Source organism: Oenanthe melanoleuca, chromosome Z (genome assembly GCF_029582105.1).
Source record: "Oenanthe melanoleuca isolate GR-GAL-2019-014 chromosome Z, OMel1.0, whole genome shotgun sequence".
Lineage (NCBI taxonomy): Eukaryota > Metazoa > Chordata > Aves > Passeriformes > Muscicapidae > Oenanthe > Oenanthe melanoleuca.
Window position 1 is genome coordinate 7328136 of NC_079362.1, and position 10656 is coordinate 7338791.

Below are 10656 nucleotides of genomic sequence, written 5' to 3' on the forward strand. Positions count from 1 at the left end.
TAATCTAAACCCATGCTTGAACATGGACAGTCTAGAGCTCAAATTAAATCTTTCTTAAGCAGACATTATTTTACAGATTTTACCAGTGCAGGAACATATTTATATATCGATAGTACTGACATGCAGATTTTGCTTTCTTCTGTTTCTTACTTTATTAGAGCCTTGTGACACTATTACATGAACTATTTCTGTGAATTTGTTCTGCCATCCTGTTTTCAGTTGTGCAGCCATAGTTTCCCTCAACACAGCCAACAGTTTTGCAATTTTAATCCAAACTTCTGTTTGGTTGCTGTTCTTCATTTAAGCTTAAAATGTGTAAGAAAGCCTCTCATGTAATAGGAAAACTTGCCATAGAAATGTATAAAGATTTTCTTGGGTACATGTTTTCAAATTTAATAAATGCAGTTTTCAGTTATAATTTGAAATGGTCACTTTCTAGCCACTATTTCAGTTTTGTGTGCTAAAGGAAATGGAGAGAGAAAAAGAAAGTCACCTTTTTTGTCTTTATTTCAATTCAGCATTGTAAATATTTGCTGAAAGATGTGGTTTTGGGGAAATCAGATCAAAAAAGAGATTTGCTGTCTAGTTGCTATTAATAATACAGCTAGACATCATGTTGAAAGCTCCTTCCACGTCCCCAAAAGTGTACTGCTTGACACCTGATTTGTGTGACCTCGTACAAAGCCTGCTTCACAATCAGTGGTTTGATTTGCCTGGCCAGTGCTTTCAGTGTGTCTGGTGGGTGATTCAGGGTTCTGTGGTCTCAGAAGAGTGACAGTGGTCGAGCAGGCTTGTTCCCAGGCTCAGGTGGCTCAGGACTGGGCAATTACCCACAGAAACGAGGCGTTTGTTCGCTACCTCGCTGTTCTCTTGAGAACTTGCACAACTCTTCTTGCCATTAGGTTCTGGGGATCCATTCAAGATTTTACAGTGCTGAGACAAGAGGCTGGGTTTTGCTAAGAGAAAATTCTGGCAGTTTTAGCATCAGTTTTCAGTTTTTAGCACAAAACATGGGGATTTTGAAAGGTGATGTGTTCTCAATAGCCTGGGTGAACTAGGAAATGGACTGTACAGTCTAGGAGTTTGGGCTATTGCAGAGATACTGAAATCATCAGTAATCGCTTTTGATGGGAAAAATTATTGTTGTGGAACAACTGCTCTGATCTCTGAGAAGTCAAATTGTCAACTGGATGAACTGGATATTTTAGGCTTTATTTCTGTTCTTTTAATTTTCATGTTTTACCCTTTCTCACTTGGACTTCCCCATTAAATGTACTGTGCCATATCTTTGCACAAAAATAAGAGCATTTTGCCCAGCAAACATGCAGTAACTAGCAAACATCTGTAACTAGACCCCTGCTGTAGAGAGTTTATTTCATTAGAAGAAACTGAGTATAAACACCAGATAAGGAGTGGCAGTGCAGCATCCTGAGAGCTCTCACTGCTCAAGATCAGGAAAGTTAGCATCCCACATACATGCAAATTAGACAAGATGGTTCCTAACAATGATAGAAAATAGCTTGAAAGAAAAGAAGATTCTTGTCATGCAGATTGGAGGAAAATAAAATCCCAAATCCTGAATATATTTAATTGAGGTAGAAATTTACTAAAGCTCTCTGCAACAGAGGCATGGAGCACATCCAGTGGTTTAGTGGGAAAGCAAAGTGGTGTTATTGAATTGTTGTCAATACACATAACATCCAAAAGCAGGTATAAGCTATTTTCATTTTCATTTTTCTAGTCTCTTTTATTTTTTCTGATTATGTTGTAGTTTTAATTTGTTTTGCATTTACATTAATGGATAAGGAAGAGAACACAAGTTCCCAAAGTAGGGCTGGAATGAATTAGGGCTGGAATTAGAGACATGGAAAAGCCGTGTGAATAAAGCTGGAGTTTTCTGTTAGTTAAAAATCAAGTGAATTTTTATATTACTATTTTTCCAGGACAAAAAGCATCCATACAATAAACTTTGGCTCTCTCATGGCTGTTTGAGAAGTGTGAATCCAATTGCTGTGTGTGCTTGGACACCAGTTTTGAGGGAATTTTTTTATTTTATTTTAAGTATCCCCTTGGAGTGCATCTATTTTGTGCATGTTTGGCTAAAACCACAAAAACAAACCACTTTTTTTTTTTTTTTTTTTTTATTAATTGCTGTGCACACATCTGGTTCTGGTGGGAAGAGGAGAAAGATTTGTTAGCTGGTGGGTTAGCATATTTATGTGAATTACTTACAGCATTGGTAAACTACTGTCAACTTTGTTCACATTGCACAAGATACTCTGTGTTGTCTGTTGCTGGTGTTACGACCTTGGTGATCCATGCATATCCTGTAAATTCCTGTAGGTTTTGTGTAAGAAATCTTGCCACTACTGCTTGCTACTGTAAATTCTTGTTTTGAAGCAAGAGGTGGCATTTGACTGTACAGCCATGTGTATTATGTACTGCAACAGTCCTTGTTCTGTCCTCTGAACTTGCTGTCCACATAGGGTTGAAGCTCTGTTAAGCACGCTTAGTGGTTTCAGAATTTATTTCAAACAGCAGATCTATAAGCCATTTACAGGAATATTAAACGTAATGTAAGAGAATTCAACCCAGTTCATATCCTATTCTGAGATCTTGGGGTTGGATTTGAGCAGGCAGCTGCAGGTTTTGTGGTGTCCCAGGTGCGTGTGCCTGCACACCTGAGAGGTGTCACACATGTGCAGTGTCCCCTGGCAAAGGGGTGCCCCAGGCACAGCACCTGAGCAGCTGCTGCCTTACAAAGATGTCTGAGCTGGTGTCTTTTTTATTCCCCAAAAACTGCAGTAGTGCCAAGACAGAAGCCCATCTCTGAGGGCATACAGGAGGCACAGAGCCGCCTCTGCACTGTGTCCTTATCCCCACCCACCACAGGCTTTACCTGAGGTGGTGTTTGACGGAGATTGAACTCTCTGTCTGGTTACCCAGAGAGAAAAATAACCTGAATTCTGGGACTCTGCATTCTTTTTTACAGTATTTTATGATACACAACAAAGACCTGAAAATGTCTGTGTGTTCTTTGCTGGTTTCTGACATCAGAATTTCAAGTCCTGTCTAGTCTGAAAGGCAGTGATGGGAAAAGTGAAGATGCTTGGAAAGTTGAAGGGGATTCTTACTTGGATTATTTTAAATTCTGTGTTTCTATTGATAGTTTAATTAAATGAGTAGGCTAATCTTTAGAATCAAGGCAGTCTTAATGACTTTGCACCTTCACCCTTTCATGTAAGATTTTGAGAACTTGCAATAAGCGTTCCTCATGCTTACAGTCCGATTTGTAGATAAATTCCCTGTATTTCTAAGATAAAAAAATATTTCTACAGTTACTTCAGCCCTTTACAGAGAGCAACAGGGCAATCCCAGTCCCATAGTCCCAAGTATTTGTAGGCGTATTTTAGACAAAGAAATTACTTTCAACAACATAAATGAAACTTAATGTTCAATGTTCCAGTCTCTGGAAGTAAAGGAAACCTCAGTAATTTTGCAAACCAGCAAGAATGAAACTTGTCTATATAAATACTAATGTAGAAAGTGCATGCAAAACTTGATACTGCCTCTGACCTTAATCGTTACTATTGATACTATTGGGGATCTCACAAATGTGTGTTTCAGAACGCTGTATTTCTCCTCAGTGTGTGCTTCATCCTCATTGCTGACAGTCCTGCAAAGGGCCAGCCCATGCCGTAGCCAAGGCGTGGGGACGCACAACTCCCACAGCACCATGGATACGTGGATGTGTGCGTGTTGTGTTAGGATGAGCAACCACTCCAGAGCTTGTGTGGAACTCCAGGGTGTGTTACTCTGGGGTGTCTGGGAGGGCTGCAGCCCCTGTGCACCAGAGCACCCCCATCCCAAGTGGCTCTGGCTCTTGCTTTGGGGGATCGTCATGAACTCAAGCCTCACTGTTTAATGTGTGACCAGCTCCTTGCCAGACTGTGAGTGCAAAGGCACGGGTGGTGTGGGTCACTGGCCCAAAGCATGTCTGGCTGGGAGCCTCAGGCAGGGCTGGGACAGCCTGGATTGTCATGGTGATACTGTGCCACCACATCAGACTTGTTTCCGCTCCATGCTGTGGCCTGATTCATCCTGCCCTAATTTCAGCTGGCTAAAAATTACCAGCCCAGGTCTCACGTGTAAATCAGAGGAGGGACACGAGTGGAGATGCCTCTGGAAGATTGTGTTATGGCATCATTTGCCCTCATCACTGATGAACAGCCGGAATTAGGTGGGATGAATCCAAGGGCATACAATTGGCTTCTCACACCTCTACACTGAAGTGTATTTATTTGAGCTTGGAATGAGCAAGAATAATGTAGCTCCTTTGAACCTGAATCCGAGTGACTTGCAGATGACTTTCTGAATTCAATCTCAAGCATGAGATTTTTGCCCTGTACTGCTATTTTCTTTACTTTTACTTCAGTTTTAATGAACAGCTGTAGCTTGAACTTGCAACTTTTTGGAACATTTTTAGAGGCTCTGCCCAGAATTCCTCACCTTTATTTCTTAAGTGAGCTTCCTTGTTACCTGCACTGATTCTCATTGGAAGCAACGCAGGGAGAAACCACTGCATAGATCAATCAACACCAGCAATAGCATATTGCATCTTTTAAATTGAGCTGTGACCTTGTAAGGTTCATACTTTCCAGGCATGGCTAAAGAGAATATTTAGAGAATAAATCTGGAGATCCTTGTTGAGGATTGTGAGACTACATGTAGTAATGGTAGGTTTTTTGGGGGGGATCTCGCAATAGACGTGTTGGGATTTGAAGTGCAGGTTTGGAGATGAGGTAATATCCCATGTCATTTAGAGCAGGTTTGCTGGCAGTGTTGCTGTGGGTTAGCAGAGCCTGCTCCCAGCAGGTTCCTCCTCCAGTTGCCCCGATCCCTTCCTCCATTACCTGCCGGTACGAAATCCTGACAGCCGTTGTGCCAGTTGTTGTGGTGAGCTGAGCAACAGCTCAAGGTTAAAATTCAAATGTTGTAGCTGCACCTTTCACCTTCATCAAGCGGCCACCTTCTCAGAGCTGAGCTGGGACAGCAGTCGCCTCCACAGTTGCCCTGTAATTTCATCACACAAGAGTGGGTGACACTTTTTATGAGTTTAACAGGAGCAGTATTGATCCATTCACTTTATTCCCTAAGTTGTGGGTCATTCACTGTTGGAAATGATACAGGTGATGTGTAGGTATGAATGGAAAAATTGAGATTTGTTTCTTACAATAAGCTGGTACAATTCCTGCTCTGCTGTTCAATATTTTTGAGTGCTGAAGTTAACCAAAATGCTATCTTCATGGATTATCTCAGCCTCAGCTCTGCATGAAAATGGGTATGAATTTCCAGTTGCTGTTCCTGGTTTCTCTGAATTCTGAGCCAAAGGTAAAGCAGTGGGAAAGATTGTTGTGGCAGCCACTCACTAACAGCTTTTCAGATGCATAAAGCCATTCTGTCTGTCATCTGACAGTGTTCCAGTTTTCTCACCACCCGGGAAGAGTAGAAACGTAGCAAGTAATGAGCTGTGTTCTCCAACAGTCCTTTATTTGTAGAGCTTCACTTTCAATTAGCATTTGTACCTTCAGTTATTATTGTACCATTCACTATCTTGAGGTGGTATGAGCAGAAATTTATGAATATATATAATTTACCAGAAATATAGGCTTGTATTGTGCCTTTGTAAGTCTCTTCAGCTTCAGTATATATATGCTACGAGCAGATGAACTTCCTCCCTCTTTCGGGGTGTTCTTTACTACAACAGTAGCTGATGGCTTCATTAATATTGGCTCTTTTAGTCTTCTGGGGCTAACATTTCTGTTTTTCTGAGTGAAAATGCCATAGTGCCCTCAGCAGACATAAGCACAATGACATAACACTGCAGTGCATGCTGTCTCTTAGCTTCTCTCTCTACACGTGCTTGCATGTTGGAAAATCTGAAGAGATGCTGTATAAATTGCTACATTATTTACCCAATACAGATGGTTTTCCGCATCCCTTTTTTGCTTAAAACTCCCATTAACCCAGAAGTTAGTGATGGCTTGAAGGGGGGTTTTGGAAGCACAAAGGATGCAGGGAGCAACTCTTCAGTAGTTTACAGGCTGCTATAAATGTCTTTTCAGCAACGAAATGTAGCATTTTAGCAGTAATTTCCTAGTGAAAACACTGAGCGTGCTTATCACTTAAGATTTTAAGAAAAAAAGTGTCAGACTGTGTAATTGTATCTCATATAATTTTGACACTTAAGCAGTTTTATCTACGTGTTCATGCTATACCAACCAACACAGACCTGAAAGGTGACAGCCATGTTTTTTGTTACACAAGAAGTCACAGTTTTCCAGAGGTTCTGTTTTGATTTTTTTGTTTCTCTACCACATTTTCACTGCAGAGGTATTTTTCTATATAGTTACCTGAGGCTTCCTTTAACCAACCAAAAGAGTCTGTAGCCCTCTGCACTGTGAAAGGCAAAGCCCTGTGGAGAGACAGAGGCTTCGCACTTGCCCAGCAAATTAGCAGAAATTTCACCCAAGCCATAAAAGCCTCTTATGTTAATCTCTGTTTATGTAATTAAAGCAATTAGGGATAGGAGCTTCAGGAATAATGAGGTCTCTCTATCCTCCATTTACTCTCTCTGTGCTTCATAGGGATTTAAGGGTTCTTTTTTCAAGGCTCAGCTGTGTCTCTTCAAACCAGTGCAGTCTAAGCATCGTGTGAGATGCAGTTTATGGAGATAGCATTGGAGCGTGAAAGATTTACTTCTGGTAGCAAGGAAAAACGCGTGTCCCTGTGGACATGGACACTTGCAAACAAGTCTGATACCGAGAATTAAAACAAATGCATTCGAGATGGTACCAGTACATCAGACTCTGTTCTACAGTGGGGTTTTTAGCTTTTGTCATTTGTATTTTATTTTGTGAAAAAAGGAGTTGGGGGGATCTCAGATCACATGGGGAATATTAGAAGTATATCACTCAACAATCATTTTATAAAGTCTAACTTCAAAATGCACTATGATTTATTACAAAAGTATATTTTCTTCTGTTTGCCGACATGGTGGTTCCATTTTGTGATAAGTTAAACTCAGCAGTTAATTTGTTGCACTGCCTGGCTGCATGAATTCATCCAGTGTACATACGTACCTGTGCAGCATTACTTTTGGGGTTTGTATTTGAATTTGCAGTATTGATTATTATTTTTGTATTTTACTTTGCCTCTGTTATTGGAATTGTAGTAAACATAATTTATACATATGATTTTACAACTGTTTTGCAACTGAAAAGTCTCCTTTAAATTGTAAAGTTTTATTGATGGATACTCATTAAAATGGTATAAGAATTATATTAACAATTGTTTTGTGTTTTGATGCTCTCTGTACATAAATATATGTCTATTTATCTGTTTAATGGTGCTTGTGTCTTGCAATTTTGGATACATTTTAGAATAAAGTTTCATTTTACAAGAAGTAGTTGTATTTTCACAAGCTGTATCCCAAAAAAACCCCACAACCAAACACCTTTTTTCCATAAATAATTAGGGTTATGAAAAAAGTGTACAAAAAATATTTATAACTTCAGGCAGTAATGCATTTGTTTCTAGAACATAGAAGCATGCTGCCTACAGAAATGCACAGCTCTATATTGCAGTTGATTTACTGCGGTAGCTGTAATTAAATAATAGTTTAATAATAATTTAATTTAAAAATTTCCTCAAACTATGCATTTTAGAACATTTTTTGGTAAGTCTAATGGCTTTACTTTACAGAAGATTTATTCACATCTAAGACTGAGCTCGTTGTTTATTAACTGGAAAAGTGGCACAAAGGTGCTTCCACAAAGGCTGCCTTAGGTCCAGCTACTTCAGTGATGCCACAGGTGCTGTGGTAGCTGTGCCACAGAAAGTACTTTTCAAGTGGGAAACCATTGAAAAGCACAGATCTCCTCTCTGAACTGGGGCCAGCCGTTTAATTTCTCTTTTTCAGCAGTGCAAGGAGAACAGTACCAACGTGGCAGGTATTACTTGAGCACCAAAAGCTGTAAAACACTGTTCTAGTCCAATGGAGACTGTGTAAGAAACTGCAGGAGTCAGCTTCAGTGGTTCCTTTGCAGTCCATTACGCTCCTTTAGCTTCTATCTCCTGTAGCTGGAGGGCAGAAGAAATGCAGCTTGTGAAAGCAGATAATCATGTAGGAAAGCTCATTTCAGAGTGTGAGCTCCCTGGCTGCACTGCCCAGGTGTGCCTGCCTTGGGCACTGCTTATTTGTATCCCTGTTCCACAGAGGACACCCCCTGAATGACATCAGGCAGATCAGAGGGGTGATTTTGGAACAGCAGCTTTCCCTTGCTCCAGCTGCTTCTCTTTCCCCTCACTCCAAGCACGTGCTCCCCCCCACACTGAGCAATTCCAATTTTACTTTGCCCCTTGTGATTCCAATGGCTTTGTAGCTCCTCAGAGCAAATAAGAGATTTTTAACAGGCCAGGCATCACATCACTTTAACAGAGTGCAGAACCCATGGAAGAACAACAAACTGAGAAAATCTTAGAGAATGCCTGACTCTGAAAAGGTAAACCTGAAAATAAATTTACTAATTACTGGCCTAATCAGGCAAAATATAAGTTAAGGGGATTTTTTATAGGAAAATGTATAGTTATGTTTATGGACCTTCTAGCATCTAGGATCCACAATGTGCAAAACTGATGATTTCGGTTTTTGTCATTTGGATTGAGCAGTTGAGGAAGAAGAAAACAAAAAAGGTGCAAACCTTTTACAGACCTTCCTCAGGTAGCAAGGCCAAGGTGTCTCACTGCCATGACAGTCTGCTTTTCCCTTCACAGAAGCCAGAGAAGGAGAGAGATACCAGTTATTTTTTTTTTTCCTGAAGCAACAGAACGAAAATAAATGTAGGGAGTAGCACAATGTGCTGATTTTCAGAGCCAGGATCTTCTGAAATGTAACGAGTGAGATGGTACAGCCATGGTGTTGCTTGATAAAAAGAGTATGTGCACAGAAACAGAGATAGTGATAAGACAGTACAGTGATAGTAACAGACCGTGTGGGAAGAGAACCCCTACTGCACTGAGAAACTCTGTCTTGGTTAAAATTCAAATTTTCCTGGCTGTTATAGGTTAAAGCTGGATCTTTAACAATGTTTAAATGAACAAGTGTTCACGATATAAACTCGTGGATGTATGTTTCTGAAAAACATGGGAAGCCCTCTCTGGAAGAGTAACTACCAAGAGGAAAGGCTGTAAGGAAAAGACACAGGAAACAGTCTTGCTTCTGCATTGAAACCATGCAGCACAATCGTCAAATACAAGCCTTGCATTGTTTCCTGAAACCATTCACGTTTTATACCCTCTGCTACATTGCAGTAACACAAGCCCAGGCACTGAGCATCCCCAAACTGGCTGAGCCTTCAGTAGGAATAACACTGTATCTCTGGCAATACTAAAACTTTGACCCTCTTCCTCAGCAACGCGTGTATTTTCACAGTGTGCAAGAACAGCAACCTCCTTACCAACTGTGTGAGAAGGAGGAGGTCAAACAAGGAGTTCTCTGTGAGCTCTTCAGCTGTTGACTTCTGCAGGAATATGTGACTGGGGCAGTGGCCGCAACTGTCAATTTGGTGACAACACGAGAGGGCAAGACTCCAAAAGAGAAATAAAAATAAATAATCTGAGCTTTTCGTGAGCTATGAGAATAAGCCAGATTTGAGACATTTCAGTGACAGTGGACACACCAAACGTAGCAGTGGCTGGTGCCAGGCTGCCGTGACCTCAGGAGTCCTGGGCAGGAGTGGAGGGAACATCTAGTCCATGGTGTCCTGTACACAACCAGCACCCCTCTCACTGGAGCTGCTCGGCTTGGAGGGACCTTGGAGCACCCTCCAGTACCTAACGGGTCTGAAGAGAGCTGGAGAGAGACTTTGTACCAGGGCAGGCAGTGCCAGAACAAGGGGGGACGGCCTCAAACTGAGATAGTAGGTGAGGACGGGGTTTTGGGCAGGAATTGTTCCTGGCAGGGTGGGCAGGCTGGGACAGCTGTGGCTGCCCCTGGATCCCTGCAGTGCCCAGGGCCAGGCTGGACACTGGGGACAGTGGAAGTGTCCCTGCCGTGGCACGGGTGGGATGGATGGGATTTAAAGTCCCTTCCAACCCAAACCGTTCCATGATTCCCCTCACACTGGCACCCCACCCTCTCATCCCTTTTCCCTCACCGCCGCTCCCTCCATCCCCTCAGCCCCAGAGCCTGCTCTCCCCTCAGCACCTCCCCTCCGGCCTCGCATCCTCACACAGCCTTTCTCCTCATCCCGGCCCTCCCTTCCCCAAAGCCTCGTTCCTCTCTTTCCTTCTAATCCCCCTTAATCCTTCATCCCGGGCTCCCTTTCCCCTCATCTCGGGATCCCTCTCCCCTCATGGCGCGCTCACTCTCCCGTCATCCCCGAGCCCCGAGCCCCCTTCCCCTCATGCCGGGCTCCATTTCCCCCATCCCAGGCCCCTTCTCCCCTCATCCCGGCCCTCCTTTCCCCAACGCCTCGTTCCTCTCTTTCCTTCTAATCCCCCTTAATCCTTCATTCCGGGTTCCCTCTCCCCTCCTCCCCTCAGCCCGGGCTCCATTTCCCCCATCCCGAGCCCCTTCTCCCCTCAGCCCGGGAT

At 42.5% G+C, this 10656-nt stretch overlaps 1 long non-coding RNA gene across 1 annotated transcript; it reads right to left on the reverse strand.

The window, feature by feature from the left end:
* Nucleotides 1-6890: 6890 nt before the first annotated feature.
* On the reverse strand, nt 6891-10015 carry LOC130265053 (uncharacterized). The gene is made up of 4 exons (XR_008842545.1): nt 9741-10015; nt 9519-9648; nt 8763-8827; nt 6891-8142 (listed from the first exon to the last, which is right to left on the reverse strand). It is a non-coding gene; the product is annotated as an uncharacterized LOC130265053 (long non-coding RNA).
* Between the last annotated feature and the right edge of the window lie 641 nt (nt 10016-10656).